The 16,670-nt window shown below is 41.3% G+C and overlaps 1 protein-coding gene across 6 annotated transcripts in view; it reads left to right on the top strand.

Moving 5' to 3' along the window:
- Positions 1 to 16,670, top strand: part of ADCY7 (adenylate cyclase 7) — a 60,438-nt gene continuing 43,768 nt past the window's right edge. For 4 of the 6 annotated variants that reach the window (XM_064723101.1, XM_064723095.1, XM_064723100.1 and 1 more), the window contains exons 1-2: positions 1 to 134; positions 1,550 to 1,723. The gene's annotated coding sequence lies outside the window, so the exon portion shown is untranslated. Of the gene's footprint in view, positions 135 to 1,549; positions 1,724 to 14,531; positions 14,555 to 16,670 lie in introns of those variants that run through there. The other 2 variants (XM_064723096.1, XM_064723099.1) reach the window with 2 other exon arrangements.

The following is a 16,670-nucleotide window of genomic DNA, read 5'->3' as shown; positions in this document are numbered from 1 at the left end:
CGCGCCGGGGAGGCTCCGCGGGCCCCGGAGACACCTCGGGCGGCGGCAGGAGGAGGAGGAGGAGGAGGAGGAAGAGCAGAGCCCGGTCCAGCCCCAGCCCCGAGCCGCTGCGTGCTGCTCTTCGCCGGCCGCAGGTGAGAGCGCCCCGGGAGTGAGGGCTCGGGGGTCGCGGAGCGCGGCAGGAGGAGCCGATGGCTCGATAGGTTTCCCATGTAATGGTTATTTACTACCTCTTATGGCACCATTTGATACACTTGGGAACGGCGAACAAATGTTGAGGCCCGTAAACCTTTTCTCCAAGTTTATTTCGCTCAGAAAAGGCGGATTTAGTAAATCTGCGAGGCCTGAGTATTGGCACATGAATGGAGAAGTTGGGGGTGGTCTTCTACGCTCTAAAGCCAAAAGCTGGCTTGGTTTTAGTAGAGGGAATTTTAGATCTTTTTTGGATTGCACTTTTTAAACACAATAGGGTTTTTTTAACTGCTGAAGGAGGTACTTAAATACCAGTGAGAACTTGAAATATCAGGAGTTTGGGTTGTTCCTTTTTGCAGAAGTTTGGTTTGTCTTGTTTTACTGCTGAATAGGTGAGTTATTTCTAATCTCCATGGGATGTGTTATGGTATTTTTATAACAAATATTAATAAAGGGATTAAAACACTTTAAAACATGTAGTTCAGCGTTGGGTCTGTTGCTGGGATCTGATGTTTGTCATTGGCAGGTGAAGGATATCTGGGACAGGGACATGTCATCACCAGTGACCCAGGACTAGACTCAAGTCTGTAAAGTCTGAGACTTCTGTCATAAGCACTAAGGATGTGGTCAGCCCAAGTGCTGAGAACTGGGCAGAGACACTTTGAAGCCCTTTTTGGACACACAAAGTAAATATGCAGTGTAGTGTTTGAATTTGGTTCAGCACAGAAGTCTGGTTTTCTCCTGTCATATGTCTTATATTTTATTTATATTACTGAGAGCCTGACACACTTGGTTGTGGCCCAAGACCCTGCTGTGATAAGTGCTGTGCAAATACAAGGTGGGGAAAATCCGCACAAATGTACCCAAAAACTTTGGATTTGATTCTGAAGTGGTTGAGATTTATTATAGGAAATCAAGCATCTAGGCACTGCAATATGAAAATTTCTTCATAGTGGGAAATAGGCTGTAAATGTACCTGCTTTTGGTAGAAATTCATGGTGGAGAAGTTCAAAGGGTGGTGATTTTTTTTGTTTGTTTGGTGGGGAGGTGTTGATTTTTTTTTTTAATAGGAAAGAGTGCTCTAGGAATTTCTAAAAGGAACTCATCGCAAGGGGAAAAAAAAAAGAAGAAAGAAAAAAGAAAAAACAGGAGAACTTGTTTACTTGATGTCTTTATGTCTAAAAAGGAAAATTACTATAAAGAAATTCTGTAGCTATTATATATTTTGAAGACTAATAACAACACTTTCCAATACTATTTTAAAGCAGGATTCCAGGACAGCAAGAGAAAAACTCCAGGAGGGTTTAATGCTTGTGTCTAGGTGAAAAGTAAATAATTTTTTGGTTTGTTTGTTTAGGTATCCTGATCTTTCAAATCTTAAGTCTTGATCTGGAAGGATTTTCATGATCCTGTGTAGGTGGAAAAAGAGTGTTGAGGTGTATTTGCCCAAGTGACCACACCTGGACAGTCTCCCCTCTCCAGAAGTGTGGAACAGACACGGAGGGGTGTGTGGAATACCTCTCGGAAAACAGTAAGCCAGTCCGGATTTCTGATGGCCATTATGGCATGTTAGTTCTGCTTCCAGAAGCCATTCGTAACAGCAATTAGGGTCATTGGTGGTTCTTGTAAAGCAGCCATTAAACTTCTTAAATTTTTCTTAATGAAGCTAATGTCAACGCCGTTAGGAGTAAACAAGAGAGAGGCTTCATTCCCCGATGTATGTGGGTATTCCCTAATGTGTGTCGGTATTTGTGTCCTCACGGCCCGTGCTAAGTGAAAGAGCAGGTGCTGCTGCACAGCTAATTGGTTTAAGGAGTAAGCCTAGGGATGATGATCACTGTTTCATGTCAAGGTGGGTGTTTGTGTAATTGCCAGTTGCTCTTAGATTAAAATAATAGAAAAAGACAGTATTCCCCATGGAATTAAAATAAAATCTCTACATTGAAATCTTAGATTTATTCTCGTGTTCCACCTTGGACTTGGGTTTAATGTTACAGAACTTAGCAAAATTACTTGTTCTTACTTACTATGGAGTTTGGAAAATATAGGGTGAAATATTTCACCCAGTTATTGTTCCCTCAGTCTTACAGTCTGTGCTGAAGCTACGTTTTATCTTTCTAAGGATAAAAAGGAAAAAGGATCCAGACTACTTGGATTTGTTCCAGATTAATACAATGCACTCAGCATCTGCAAAGCTTCCGTATTGCAAGTGTCATTTGGGATTTTTCCGTATAGAAACAGCCACTCTTTTTGTGTAAATCGAGGAGTGTTTTACTGCCCTGGGAGGTCGGGCTGGGGCTGGGGTGTGCAGGGCCAGCAGAGGGATGGTAGGGGTGGTGTCAGGGAGGCTCTGTGGAGCCGCTGTCCCTCGCTGCCCTCCCCTGTTCTTTGCTCTCCGCCACCAGCTGAGCCCGCGGGCGGCTCCGGACGCCTGGGCACCGCCACAGCCTTACAGACCTCCCTTAACCCAGCGAGGCTCTCCAGGTGAAAGCCAGCTCCTGCCTGAGCCAAAGAGCTCTCTCCTTCCCTAGTAAAACCTGTCAATATTCAAAGTGTGCAGCGCAGGGTCTAAAACGCCATTTGAGGAGTTAACTGGTTCTGTCAAAGGCTGAATACCTTCTATAAAGAGGGGGATAATCTGTTAAACCAGCATCTGCACAGTTTCAAGATGATTGTTTGCTGAGCTGACAGGATGTAACAGTGTGAAATAGTTTGTAAGCACTGTGCTCAGATCATCTTGTATTACAATAAGGAAGTGTAACTTCTTCCTCAGGCCGTTACAGCATTCACCAACAGTCTGTCTTGTGCTTGCAAAAAACCTTAGTTTTATATTTTGCATTTTGAGAATAGTAAAGATGTAGATCTTGGATTTCCTCCTACTCTTACAAAACCAGAACATTTTCATCCGGAGGAAAACACTGCCTTAAAAAATTAGGAGTTTTACAACCCTCTTATCTCATAATAAAAATCATTATCATTGTTATCTCCAGAGACTTGGAAATCACTTTAAATAACTGTTGTTGTTTGTCTTTCACCTCTGACACCATCCTATCTTCCCGAGGCTCCTCAGCTAGGATCCAGGCTCTGTCTCATGGTGCTGAGCAGCAGGGTGCTCCATATATGCAGGCAGAGGGACAAGCTCCATACTTTGGATCTTTCCTTTGGAAGTGTTTTTCTTTGCTTAATAATAACATATGACAGCATAAATGTGCTGTAATGATATGATATTTCCTGCACACCATGTGTAGGTTGCTACTGCTGAACGTTACCTCTTCAGTTAATAAAATGAGGGTGTAAAAGGTGGAATGATTCTGTCTAGATTACCCAAAGATAAACAGCAGAATTTAAGTAGAACCTGTGGCTGTTGTTCTTTTTCCAGCCAAAGCGTTGCTTTACCTCAGTACCTTGGAATTATGACATGTCAAAATGTGCCCTTCATCAGCTTTGTTTTGTGTAGTCTCTTTTCAGTAGCACTTTTATAAAAAATAAACAAACCTTCTCCTCTGTAGCAGTCAAGCTGCTGGTTTGATTTCTCCAGCACAGGCCCTGCAGTTCAGAGGCTTCAGGTCTGTTGGTGCTTTAAAGAAGGAACAAAGTCAAAGCTGGCTCTCCTGTGACAGCAGGGCTGTATGCACAGCTTTCCCTAAGAGCTTCTTTCACAGCTAATGGCCAAAACGTTCCTCTCTTAGCAGCTGTTCTGTAATCCTCTTTTCAGCATTTAAAAGTGGCTTCTGGTCTGTAATTAGAGAGAAGGAACCAACAGGGTGTGTTTAGCTTCTGTCTGTGGGCACAAAACTAAAGTGAATAAGCAATGATTCTAGTTAAACACGAATAACAGAGATTACCAAGGCTGCACCTGGTGTAAGTCAGAGGAAGGGGACAAGTTTCTTTGAGCAGAGCTGGCTGTTTCTGGCAGCTTCTCCCCCAAGTGCTCCCGTGTGCTGGTTCACGCCGTGTCTGGGTGTTTGCTGTGCTCAGGTTGCTGCTGGCGCCTTCTGGCCAAGGGAAGGGAAGGAGGTGAATTTCAGGCTCATTCTCCAGTGTCCTGTGTGGCTAAAGGGCAGTGTAGGGCTTTGTCCCACCTCCCGTTCTGTGGGATGCACAGACAAGTACTGTTTGTCATGCAAGGTGTCATTCAGCACACAACAAGAGGAACGGATTTTTTTGAGGTGCTCAGCAAGGATAGCTGTAATTTTTTCTTTTAATAAAGTTGCCTTGTAAATGGCTTGTTATGAAGCCCCAAGCTTAGTCTCAGAATCAATACAAAAATGCTTTAAAGGGCTTTAATAAAGTTTTCAGATCTTGAGACTGCATGCTTTATTTCAAGGAAAGAGACAACATAGGTAGACAAATGTAGAAATTGTTTACCTGTGACTGTTTAATTTTGAGTTTAGGTTGTTTTCACTTCATGAATTTTTGTAATGACTAATAATGATAAGTTAGCATGTCAATGAGTTGAATAACATATTGTAGTATGATGCTCTTCATTTATAATATAGCCTGGGTTTCAATATTTACTTATTTACTTAATGTCCAGTCTGGGACACTTTCTGCTTTATTTATGTAAAAATATGCATTTATTCAGGGGGTTTTTGAAAGAACTAGTTCATGATCAAACCATCTAGCAGTGACTAATTACTGGAATACTGTTTTCCATCCATGTAACCAAAATGGTGAGGGAACAAGCATTCCAGTAGGATGACAGAGCACGTGGCAGGGCGGGGCAAGGAGCACAGCTGAGAAGGGTCTCACAAAGGTGGATTGGGACAGACTGAGCTCACTGGGGTTTATTTAAACTCAGCTGAAATTAATGGAAATGGTGATAAAGCCCTGATCACTTAAATGGCAGATATTCTTAGCACCTGGCTCAGGTCAACCTGAGCCCATCTGCTGTGGTGTTTCAGGCAGGACCTGCTTGCACAAACAAGCTCAGGCTTAGTCAGGCTGCGGGGAAAAACCCAGACTGGGTCAAGTTGAGAGAGGATGAACTTTGTGCTGGAGCTTTTCTGTGTGTCTTTCTCTTCTTCCCTGTTATTGCTACTGAGCACATAGGGGAATAAATAAAAAAAATAATTTGTAGTAGCAGAAGAGAATGTTGGTTTCAATTTTCTCATTTGAAAGGAAGTTGGGGTGCTGCTGTCAGAACTTTCTCACTTCCTGACTCTCTTTGCCTGACCTGCTGCTCCTCCTTTGCTGGCAGTTCCAGCTGTGCAGATGACAGGTATGTCAATGCCAGGGAAAGAAACACTTCTATATTTGTGAGAAACATGTTTGTTGCAATAAACTAAGATAACAGAAAATGTGTTAAATATATGTCAGCATTACTAATACATTTTCATCAGGAACTGACTTTTGAGGTTAATATTTGTCTTCCTCTAGATTTGATGTAACTACCAGTCACTTTGTAGTCTTGTGAGCAGATTGAGTTTTGGGGTTTTTGGGCCCTGTTTTGCTCTTATATGAAGTATCCACCTTGTTAATGATTTTTTCTTTATTTTTTTTTTCCCCAGTAAGGTCTTATGTATATACAGGAGGGAACAGCCTCTTTTGGGAACATTCTGGGAACTTTAAATCCCTTTCTGCTCACTTTTTATGTTGCAGTAACTGATGATTGGGTTTAAAAAGTGGGTTTTTTTCCTAGAAATTTATGAGTTTAACTATGAACACAGAAGTAAGCACACTGAAGGCTGTGATTTTTAGGGTGCAGCTAAGCTGGCTCAAGGAGCAGCTGTCACTAAAAGCCAGCAGCTCTGTTCACTTCCTGCCCCTGTGCTTCCACCCCACCCTGGAGTCAGCCCTGGTGCTCATCTGACCTGCTGCAGGGATGATTCATGAAGCTAAATGGACAAAATGCAAGTTTTTTCATAGGATAAGCATTTTTTAAGTGTGATTTTTTTTTTTCCTCTGTAGGAACAGAACAACCAGGCAGGGGAAGTGGCCAGAACATATTGTTGAACTTCTAGAGAGTCAGACAGGGACAATTCCCTCCTTGTCAGTGGTGGCTGTGCTGTGTAATTGGGCTCCTGGTTATGCAAGTAGTAAGTTATACTTCTGAAACATGCTGGAAAAGTGACCTGGACTCTGTTTTGCTTGAGGGTTTTGCCAGCTGAATTGTTATCCCAATTTCAGTATTTCTTAAGAGTGAGCTCTGTTCCTCTGTTTTACTTGTACAGCAGGAAATGAACATAAAAATATTTCACTGTAGTACTTTTGAAAAATCATCTTTTTTTTTGTCAAGTTCCTGAGGAGTATACTGTTTCGAATGTAGTAGTTTTTACTCATTATTTTTAGATCGTTAATTGTAACAATTACAAGCCCCCTCCTCCCTCAGGATGCTGCACTTTTAAAATAAGGCAGAAGATGCTTTGCAGTGCTACAGCAACAATTGAGCTGATGGATATTGTGGTTTGCTTGGGACTGTGCAGTGTTGTGGCACATTAGATAACACAAAATTTACATTGGAAGGTACTCAAAGCTAGGAGATGCTCTGAGAAAGTGAGAACTTGATTTGATAAACAGTATGAATACCATGATTAGCTTTCAAAGAAACAGGAAAACCAAATGTAGTGACTTGGTAAGAGCAGTTTGATGCAGTTCTTACAGTGCCACAAAAGGCAAAATTCCACACAGGCTGTTTTATTTTCCCCAGCGAGCTGATGTGTTCATTGCTTGCATGTTCAGAGCTCACTGGTGGAGTTGTAGAACACGATTCAGTGACACAGGCTGTCAGTCTGAGCAGAACTGCATGTGGGTGTTAATTGCCTCTGGTCAGGTGCAGACCAATTATTTAATGATCTTTTTAGATAAAAGAGATTAAATTGCAATTAATGAATAGTATATTGAAAGTACAAAGGGGAAAGTTTTGCTTTTCAAAATTCTGGACAAATTTAAGCAAGAAATAAGAGTTGCTCTTTTCTTATATTAATTCTGTATTCCATAACCATTTGTCAAACATGTTTACACAGGGAATTTGGATGTAGTTGTAGCTAAACTGGTTTATCAGAGTAGCATGAAACACTTGTTTTACATGTTGAATTAATTTCTGTCCTGCTTTTGTGCAGGCAGCTGTACTTGGAAATAGATTCTCCTCTACTTATTTTAAACTGGATTGTCTGTGGTTAGGCTTTTCCTGGACTCTCTGCTGCCAATAAAAATGTATATATGTAAAGATACATAAACATCTATTGGTATAAATAAAGAAAACTAAAGCATCAGTTCTGAAGGCCACAGAATCCAAAATATTGTGCTTGTTTCTTTTTATCTTTCTGAATGGCAGCTCCATTGTATTCTGTGTATCAGTATCCCAGGCATCATTCTTTGGGCTTGTGCATTTGCAAACAGCCAATTTTTTAAGAAGCAGTGGCCAAAAAAACCCCTGAACAACCAAACTTACTGCTTGCTGTTAAGTTTGAGGAGTGTTGGTTGTAGAAAGTGTGGGAACTCTGGGAATTGGAAAGCCATGAATCAGTTGTTGCAGTTTTTACATGCTAGAAAAATGTTCTCATTAGAAATGGGTTTTCACGACGTGAAAAAAGTGAGACTAGGGGGAGAAGGAATGATTTCTTTAACTGTGCACTGCCCTCACAGAAATGGGATGGGTTGCAGGCAGAGGAGACCTAGTGTTTGTTGTATTATTATTGCATAATGATACTGCAGTGGGCTTGGGAAGAGCTTTCCCTGACCCAGAGTCAGGCTTGGGTGAGTGCCCTCGATGGGAGGGGACTCTTGAGAGTCCAGAAGGGAGAAGGCAGCAAATGTCTTCTGAAACCTGGTGTATATTAAAGCTCTTTTGAAGCAGCTGCCTAACACATTGGAAATCAGGTTATCCAGAAATACTTTTAAATTGCTGTAACCTGAACTGTGTCAGAGCAGAGCCCTGGCAGTGGGCGGGGGAACTGTGCCAGTTCTGAGTGGGGAACAACTCCACCACTCTTTCCAGCCTTGTGGTTGAATTTTAATAAGTTCTCTTTTTGTATGCAGCTTAGTGATGCTATCACCCTGATTTGTGCCTTCTTTGCAAGACACCAGCCAGCTGTATTTGTGTCCACCCCATGTGCAAGTGCTTTAAGCACCTCAGGATTCTGGGTGCTGCCTCTCTGCACTCACTGAGCCTGGTCCTTGGGAACAAATGCCCATTAAAATCCATTCTGACTCTGTCTTTTTGAAGTAAACAAACTTTTCTGGAGTCTCATGAGCTAGAAATACTTAACTCTTGGAGGCATGAGATAGCTGGCAGTCACAAAGACATAGAGCTAGTAGTGGGGGGAATTTTTAGAGAAGTTTTCCAGGTGATGCTAGTGACTGCTGTCAGTGCAAAACAAACCATACAGCATGCTGTTTGCTGACTCTTCCCTCTTTGAAGTGTTTAGGATTTGGTCAATGCTTCCCAGGGTTCCCATATCCCTGTTCCTGTACTTGACAGCCCAGCACAGGCTTTTCTTTGCTCTGTGAGAAGGATCAAGGAGCCTTTGATTCCAGTTCCCTGTGCTGCTGTGTGACCCTCTGGCCACTCACAGACCCTCGGGTGGTCTGTTGCATGGTTACCATACAATTTGAGTTCAGACCTGAAAAACTGGTTTTTAAATGCACCAACCACCTGTTCAGCTAGGGAACAGCCAGGGGATTGTGGATGATCTTTGTTGGTGTCTTATTCAGCACAGGAGGCTGAGTGCTGCTCCTGCCTCAGAGCAGTGCCATAGCCAGCCCTCCCTGTGTCCCTGTGTCACATGAAGGACTGTTAGCTTAAAGAGCTTTAGTAATATCTGGACAAACTTCAGATATGTGTCAGCCACAAGGAATTTGTGATTACAGAGCAGAGCTTCCTCATCTCCTTCAGCAGTGCTCACATGCTGCCCAAATATCTTCTAACACAAATGAATGTTCTTACACCAGGGGAGCAACATGGTGATTATGGCCACACTCATTTTTATACAGTAACCTGAGAGAATGACTGCACAAAATGTTGTCAGGGGGTAAATTAAAATGCCTTAGTTATTACCTGTGTATACGGTTATCCAACATAAAGTAAATGTGGGAAAAATTATTCTGCTTTTCTTTAGAGGAGGCTGTGAGTTTGTATATTGGCAGTTAGTATGGGAAATTTTACATGCTATTAATCCTTATGTTTTAATTGGTCTGCTGATAATTTGTGTAACAAGGTAGGCAGTTTTCTTTGCCATGGTAGCCTTTAAAAAGTCTGATAATTTGGGCAGATCATTTGTAGCATGCAAACTATATTGTGTACCTTTTTATTGGAAGTAAAACTTGAGTCAGAATGATCTCAAGATGTAGTTTTCTCTAGTTCTAACCTGCTTGGGGTGATTGCTTGTATTGCTATCAAGTATTCATTAATTATTTTTTCCTTTCTATGTTGCTATATAGCTAACAGCATGGAACATAGGCAGCAGTGGGTTTTTAATAACATGATGGTAACCTGAGGGGTCACTGCGCCTTCCTTGTCAAATGTAGCTTTTGCTTATGAATTGTTTACAAAGAGAAAAAAGGCTTTCAGAACTGTATGCTGATTTCTCACTTGTCTTATGAATTTTTATCACCTTTGACCTAAGGCAAGTTCTCCTCTGCAGTTAAATGCTAAAAGCTTTGCTTAAAGCACAATTTTGTGATTTAGGGTTCACTAAAAAAGTCTGCTAACATTAATATTCTGATAAAACACTAATGCTGTGTCAGTGGGCTAAAACATTCTTAAAACTCCCTTCCTGTCTTAATGGAGAAGTCAGCAAACTTTTCAAGACTTTCTTAGGACCTTGAGTTTTTCAAGCATACTAGTTGAGGCAATATGTGGTGAAGATGATATTCTCTGTTTCTGGACTGTGCCACGGGGTTTGGTATTGATGCAGTTACCTTGGGTTTGTACTGTAGTGTGCTTGTGCAAGAGACTAGTTTCAGGCCAGAACTAGACATACTGCCTGCTCAGAGCCAGAGTACTGACACAAAAATCTGCCTTTATTGATGAACTTCCTGGCTGTTCTTTTGTTTGACTGCTGCCAGAATGAGAATCTTCCTTTTCTTCTTTGGGATCTCTTGACCCGCAGTCTGAGTTCGTTGCTGCGTCATTGACTGGATCATCCCCGTTCCTCAGACTGACCTCCTCCTGATCCTTTCTGCAGGGTCATAAAACCAGGGCAAACTGGGAGAATCACCCAAGGCTCAGAGCAGGAGCCAAGAGCTGCTCCCTGGCTGCAGGGGGGAGCCCCTCTGGTGTCTGGGGAGGTCACTCATGCACGGCCCTGTCAGCCTCCCTGGGAGCCACAGTTTGTGCTAACGTCCACATTCATCTCAGCCAAAGGAGGAAACGTTAAAGGAAATTGATAACATCTAACACCACTTAGAAAAATTGATGTATTGCTTACTATATTTGCTGCTATGAATATATGTTTTTACAAAATCTTCAGCTTTGTTTATTGTGGCTGATTTGAGTCTTTGCTTTATGTTCACGGTACGGATTTGTTTCCAGCCATGATGTTGGTGAAGTGGACCTCTAGTATTCATAGTACATGTAAAATCTCTCTCATATGTACTTTGTTTAATGTGCAGCTTTGATTTTACTTTTACTTCTTTTGTTTGTCATCCTGTCTAGGAAGTCAGGATTTCATAAGTCAGTGGTGTGGGTGGAGAGTTCAGCGAGTGTTGGTTTCCATGTTCATCATATTTAGACACTAACTAGTGTCTAAATATAAAACTTGTCTTAATGCTTTCTGAATTTGTGCTTGATGTCTGCAGATGACAGTGTACAGTGTGTTTCCTAATGAGACACTTTTTTCTTGTACCCCACTGGTTTTCTTTGAACGTCACTTGAACTTTTGCACATTTCTTGCAGATCTGCTGTCTCCCCCACACACATTTTTTTGAACTCCACCTAAAGCTGGGAGCTTGTGTGAAAGATATAGAAAGCCTTTTTCTATGCTTGTCACTGAACACTTTCAGTGTTTTGTTTCAAAAGACACTTTGAGTGTCTTTTTGTAAAAATGCTGTGGAGCAATTGGTGTTTTGAGACCTAAGTTTTGACTGTTTGGTTATTAATGTCAACTTATTTTATCATATTTTATCATCTTTGTGCTTATATGCTTATAGGTATATTAAGCAATTAGACACTGATGAAATTATTGGTATAGTCCAATGTGTGTGTACCTGAACACAGTAACTGCTAACAGTCATTTTAAGGAGTGGATTTAAACAAAAATTCCTACCAGACACATTTTATTCCCTCTCTTCCTTGTTTTAGGTCTGTACTCTTAGGCTTAGCATGGTGATCAAGTACTAGAAGTTTGGGTGTAAACCATTGTTTTATGATTTAAATGAATGTTACAGCATTTTTATGTCATTGTGTAATACATAGAGTGCCTAGAAATGTAGATTTGCCTGTTTCATGCACAGGTAAGGTCACTGAAGGGTTGCATATGGCTTATGATTTTTCTTACCCTGAAACACTTGGATGTTAGTTCCTGGATGAAGTGGGCTGACTCAGTGGTACATATGAATATGGGGTTTGTCATATTGTGCATTATATTGTATGTTAGTGGTTTCTGCTTCCTTTGTTGAAATTAATTTATAACCAACAAAAATAAATGAAGTGTTAGTGTGTGGGGTTTGGTTTGTAAATATTTGCAGATTGTGTTACATCAGAAACACTCTAAAAATGTAAATGTTTGGCTTTTTCTTTCTCACTGTGAACTCATGTGGCTTTTGAGGCTGGTAATCAAATGCAAAAAATACTTGGTTTGGAGATTGGCCTCTAGAAGGTGTGCAAGATAAAAAGCATATTAGAAGCTACAAATTGGTCACAAATGATTGATATTTTTTCTGTTTGTGTGCTTAACTCGCTTCTGTCTAAAAGAGTGAGCTAAACTTTTCCTTTTGGTGTATTTCTTGCCATGCAAAAATTGTAAGTTGGAAGGGAAGAGCATCTTTTTTTTTCTCTGTGTGAAATGACTGCATTTTTAGGTAGCAGACTTGAAGTGTGTTTACTGGTGGAAGCATAAACCTGGCAGTCAAAAGATGTGAGTGGTGCTCACAGGGTGATTCTAGCAAGTCTGATTTATTTCTGGCTTTTTCATTCTGTGAAATGTTGATAGAAATAAGAGTACATGAGGTCTTATTTACTCATCCTGGAAGCTCCCAGACAAAAGTGGAAAGTGTTCTGGACATTAACAGCAATTTGGCTGCTGGAAGTTGCCCAAAGTACTGGCAGTGTGTTCTTGCTCTTACAGAAAAATAAAGTAGCAGCTCTTCTTTCTCTCCTATTTGTGTCTGGATCCTGCTCAGCAGCCTGTTGTGAAAGTCATCACTTCCAATAGCACCGTGCCCCAGGGACCTCACAGGGCATTGACGGGCTCAGCACTCACTCAGAGCCCGAGCTGTTGACACTGCTCATCTAGAAAAATGATGCAATTACAGCTCTCCTCCCCACTCTGGGAATGCATCTTGGATCTCCTCATTCAGTTTTCAGAGGTGGGGTGAGCCAATCTGACTGCAGTGAGTCTTCCCTGCTTGCATATATTTATCTGTCCCTGTTTTTTACAGTCTTGAATATTTCCTGCAGATCACAGACTGTGCATAACTGAACTGTTAATGGCTTTTGTCATGTGTTAAAATAGAGAATTTCAGACCACCCTGACTACTTGCTTGGTGCCAAAGGCATTGAGAGGTCTGTTTTCTCCTGAGGAGCTGATCTCTTCTGTTCCTGGCTCTTGCCTAGCATCTCTCTGGGTTGTTCCTCATCTTGGGGCACATGTGGGAGCACAGTTCCTCCCTCTGACTTAGGCTGAGGAGCACATTCCTGCTGTCACCTCGTTGTTCTGCCTCTGCTCTGCAGCCATCTGCTCTCAGCTGTGCTGGCTGAGCTGCACTCCAAGCTGCTGTGCACCATCACTGACCCTGTCTGCCTCTTGGGCAGAAAGGAACAAAACCTAGGAGAGACAAATGGTTGTTTTTGTGTTGATCTGTAGTCCTAGAAACAGTGACATGCACATACTGAAAGAATGGTGTGGCAACAAGATAGGAATAAGTGGTGAGGAGGAGAAACTTGTTGAGCAAATATTACTGTAGACACCCCAGTGGTGGAGCCAGAGCCAGGATCTGTGATAATTTTATTTCTTTAAAATGAATAGCAAAACTTCCTGTTTCTGTTCATTAAACTGACCTAAACCCTGTGTGTAGGGAGGATGGTGATTTATGAATAGGTGTGAAGCGTTTGCAGCTGAGCACACCCCAGACACCTCCTGTTCCACACGTGGGCTCCCCTGTGGGTCAGGTGTGCTGCTCGGGCAGGTGCCCAGCTGTACCTGGGCAATAAGGCAGTGTCAGCTTCAGCTGCACCCAGAAACACCGCTGGGGTTTCAGCCACATGACCCAGATGAAAGGAACCTCGTGATTCCAGCCCCTCCTCTGTCACACCGTTGTTCAGAGGGGCTGATTCCATTTGCTGCTGAAAAGCTGGTGTTAAGGGATCCCCTGAGTTTCTGGAAGTGAATTTACAGCTCTGGTTGCTGTGTTGTTTCTGTAACCACCATGTCTGACAGTGGGAGCTGAAGCATGGGCATTCTGCTGTCCTTAACATTATGCATTCTTATCTAATTATGTATTTATTTTTGAAAATATAATGCTATTACACAATAACTTAATTATTATTTTATGTGATATTTAAAGCCCAGCATTGTGCTTCCTGCCACAGCTGAACAGACATTCTCCTCCAGGAATTATATGTTTCTGGAAGCATGAGAATAAAGTCCAGCAAATATTTAAGTGCCAGCAAAGATGTTTGCTGTAATAACTTTTTATAGTCCAAAGTTATCTGCATCTTATAAGCTTGGAAATATTCCTAAAATGTCTTGTGATTATTCATTTATTTTGTTTGCATCTTTTGTGGTTGGATATTGGTATTAGGTCAGTTCCTTTAGGAGAGAAGAAAGGGGATACCACACACTTGGAGTCTGCCAGGATCAAATCCCTAGGAAGGAGGAAAGAAATGAATTTGAGTTCTTTCCTTTAAACACATTTGCTGTCCTTCTCACACAGGGGCTAAGGGCTTCAGGAGGTTTTGAGAATTTGTGTTTTCACAAGATGGAAATATGGGATTACAAGGGAGAAAAATAGCTCTGGAATTTACTGTGTTTTAACTACAGGATGTGGTTATTGAAATAATGTTCTTGTGCTTTTGGCAATAGTTGACTCTCAGGCCTTCTCCTTAATTGTGCTGTACAACTTCAGTGAGAGAAGTAATTTTGAACGGCTGACACGAATTAAATGGGTGATTTGTGCTTCTACAGGAGCTCCCTGATGTACCAGGGAAGAATTGACCAGTGAACTCTCAGCTCTGGCTCCTCTTCCCAGACCTGCTCCTGAGGTGCTTCATACATGGGTTTGGTTGAGAACTTTCCTTGTGTGTAACTGCTGGCTTTGTCCTTGGGGCTCTGTGCACAATGCAAGCTCTGTGAATCATGGCTGTCTTTAATAAACTACCTGCAGGTTGGATCTTTAGGCTATGGCTTATGGCCATTAGTAGTTGGTATTTTGTTGGGGCATAGTATTCATGAAAATTTGTTTTTTCCTTCCCCAGCATCTAAAGATAAACTTGGGATGGATGAGTTGTGTAGTTCAATTACATTTTCATTGAAAGATATTGCTTTTTCTTAGTTTTGAATAGTTACTTCCTGGATTGTAATTTCTCAATTGTTGGCACTTAAGAAAAAACCCCTCATTATGCCATTTAATCTGATGGTGAATAGTTGATGTTGCATTATTATTTTGGTACATTTTCTGTCTCCTTTGGTTGATTTAAGTCTCCCTAACATTAATCCAGGACTGTATTTGTTACATACACGACTGTAGTTGTGTACTTCTCTGTATTCTAATACGCCAAACTTCAAACAAAGGAAACATCTGGAAAGTAATAGGGATGCTACGAAGTAACTAAGTTACCTTTTTTAATACTGTAAAGTTTTGATGTTTTTTTCCACTTTTGACCAATTTTAGCTTGATAAAGTTCAGATAATTAAAAAAACAAAAAAGCCCAAACCACCAAAACACGGTAAAACAAATCTGTGCTGCAGGTGCAGCATTGATCCAGCAGCTCAATGCCACACAAAGAACAATTTGGTAGGTGTGAAAAGCAACTGCTGCTGTAGCAGCAAGGTGCAGGGCTCATAATGTAACTGGTTAAATGTTCTTCAGTCAAAATGAAAGCGCCCCACAAGCTGTTGCTAGGGAAATAGGTGCCTGTGGTGAGTGCTGAATGCAGAGAGGCTTGTCTGTCTTGCAGATCAAAAATTGGCTCCAAGTACTTTGTGTATCACTTTACTGCCGGAAACTTGCTGCTTATCAGCAGACTGGTCTGTGCCTCTGAGGAACTTCAGTTACAAACACAGAGAACCTTTTTCTTTTTTAACTCTCTTCTCTTTACATTTTGATGTGAAGTATTTCTCCTGTGCATTATCTTTGTTTATAATGTCTGTGTAGGACAGGAATATCCCCAGAATCCGATCCTGAGGACACTTCTAGGGAGCAGCACCTTCATCCCTCTTTACCTGAAAGGAATCTTGCATAGAACTGTTTATTGAGGGCTCTGGACAAAATAATGCTTTTAGACATGGATTTAAAAAATTAAAAAAAAAAAAGTCAAAGTCAGTGAAACTTTGTCAGCTTAGTATAGTCATTACATTATTCTCCAAATCACATTGTAATTTTCTAAGGTGCGTTATAAGTATGAATTACAACTAAGCACCTTCATAAGGATGATTTTTAAAAACTGTCACAGTTTCTTTTTCTAAAGGCACTCTGATATTTCTGGGATGCTCTAACTATTCAGCATCCTCCCCATGTGCTGCTCTCCAGATGACACAGGTCCATTTCAAAGGAACACAAGGTATCTCTTGTGATTATCAGAGATTCATCCTTAGTACTGGATACGTGACACAGTGAAAGTAAAGCAGCAGCTTATTTGGGCATTCCAAATTGTACATGTAACAGGTTTAACAAAGTTTAATTTTTATCTGCTGTTACGCATGCACAGACACAGCAGATTCATATCTGCCTTTTCAGATGAGTTCTCTGAGATCTCTTGTGGCTTTTCTTCTCATCTCTCTCCAAGGCTCCCAAAAGTCTTTGTCAGGGTTTTGACCTTTTACGTAACAATCTTTTCCATCTTTCACCCAACTTTTATGAATGCTGATGCATGTAGGGCTTGGCTAGGTACAGCTAACTCCTGGCCAAAATCTAATGGAAATGGCCACAGCTGTCCCAGGACTTAGGTATGGGCTGGACATTTAACCCACTGTGGCAGAGTGGAGTGCCTGTTTTGAGTTGTGGTTCAAGTAGTTTGTATATTTTAGCAAAAATTAACAGAAAATGGCAGTAGATTTACTTCAATTCTTTTTGTGTAACAGTACTTTGCATCCACTCTAATTTTGTGCCGATTATTTGGCAGTTTCCTTTGCCTTCTGCTTTCCAGAGTGGGTCCCCAG

Source organism: Zonotrichia leucophrys, chromosome 11 (assembly GCF_028769735.1).
Source record: "Zonotrichia leucophrys gambelii isolate GWCS_2022_RI chromosome 11, RI_Zleu_2.0, whole genome shotgun sequence".
NCBI lineage: Eukaryota > Metazoa > Chordata > Aves > Passeriformes > Passerellidae > Zonotrichia > Zonotrichia leucophrys.
The sequence above is the reverse complement of the archived record's forward strand: the minus strand, read 5'-3'. Positions and strand labels throughout refer to the sequence as shown.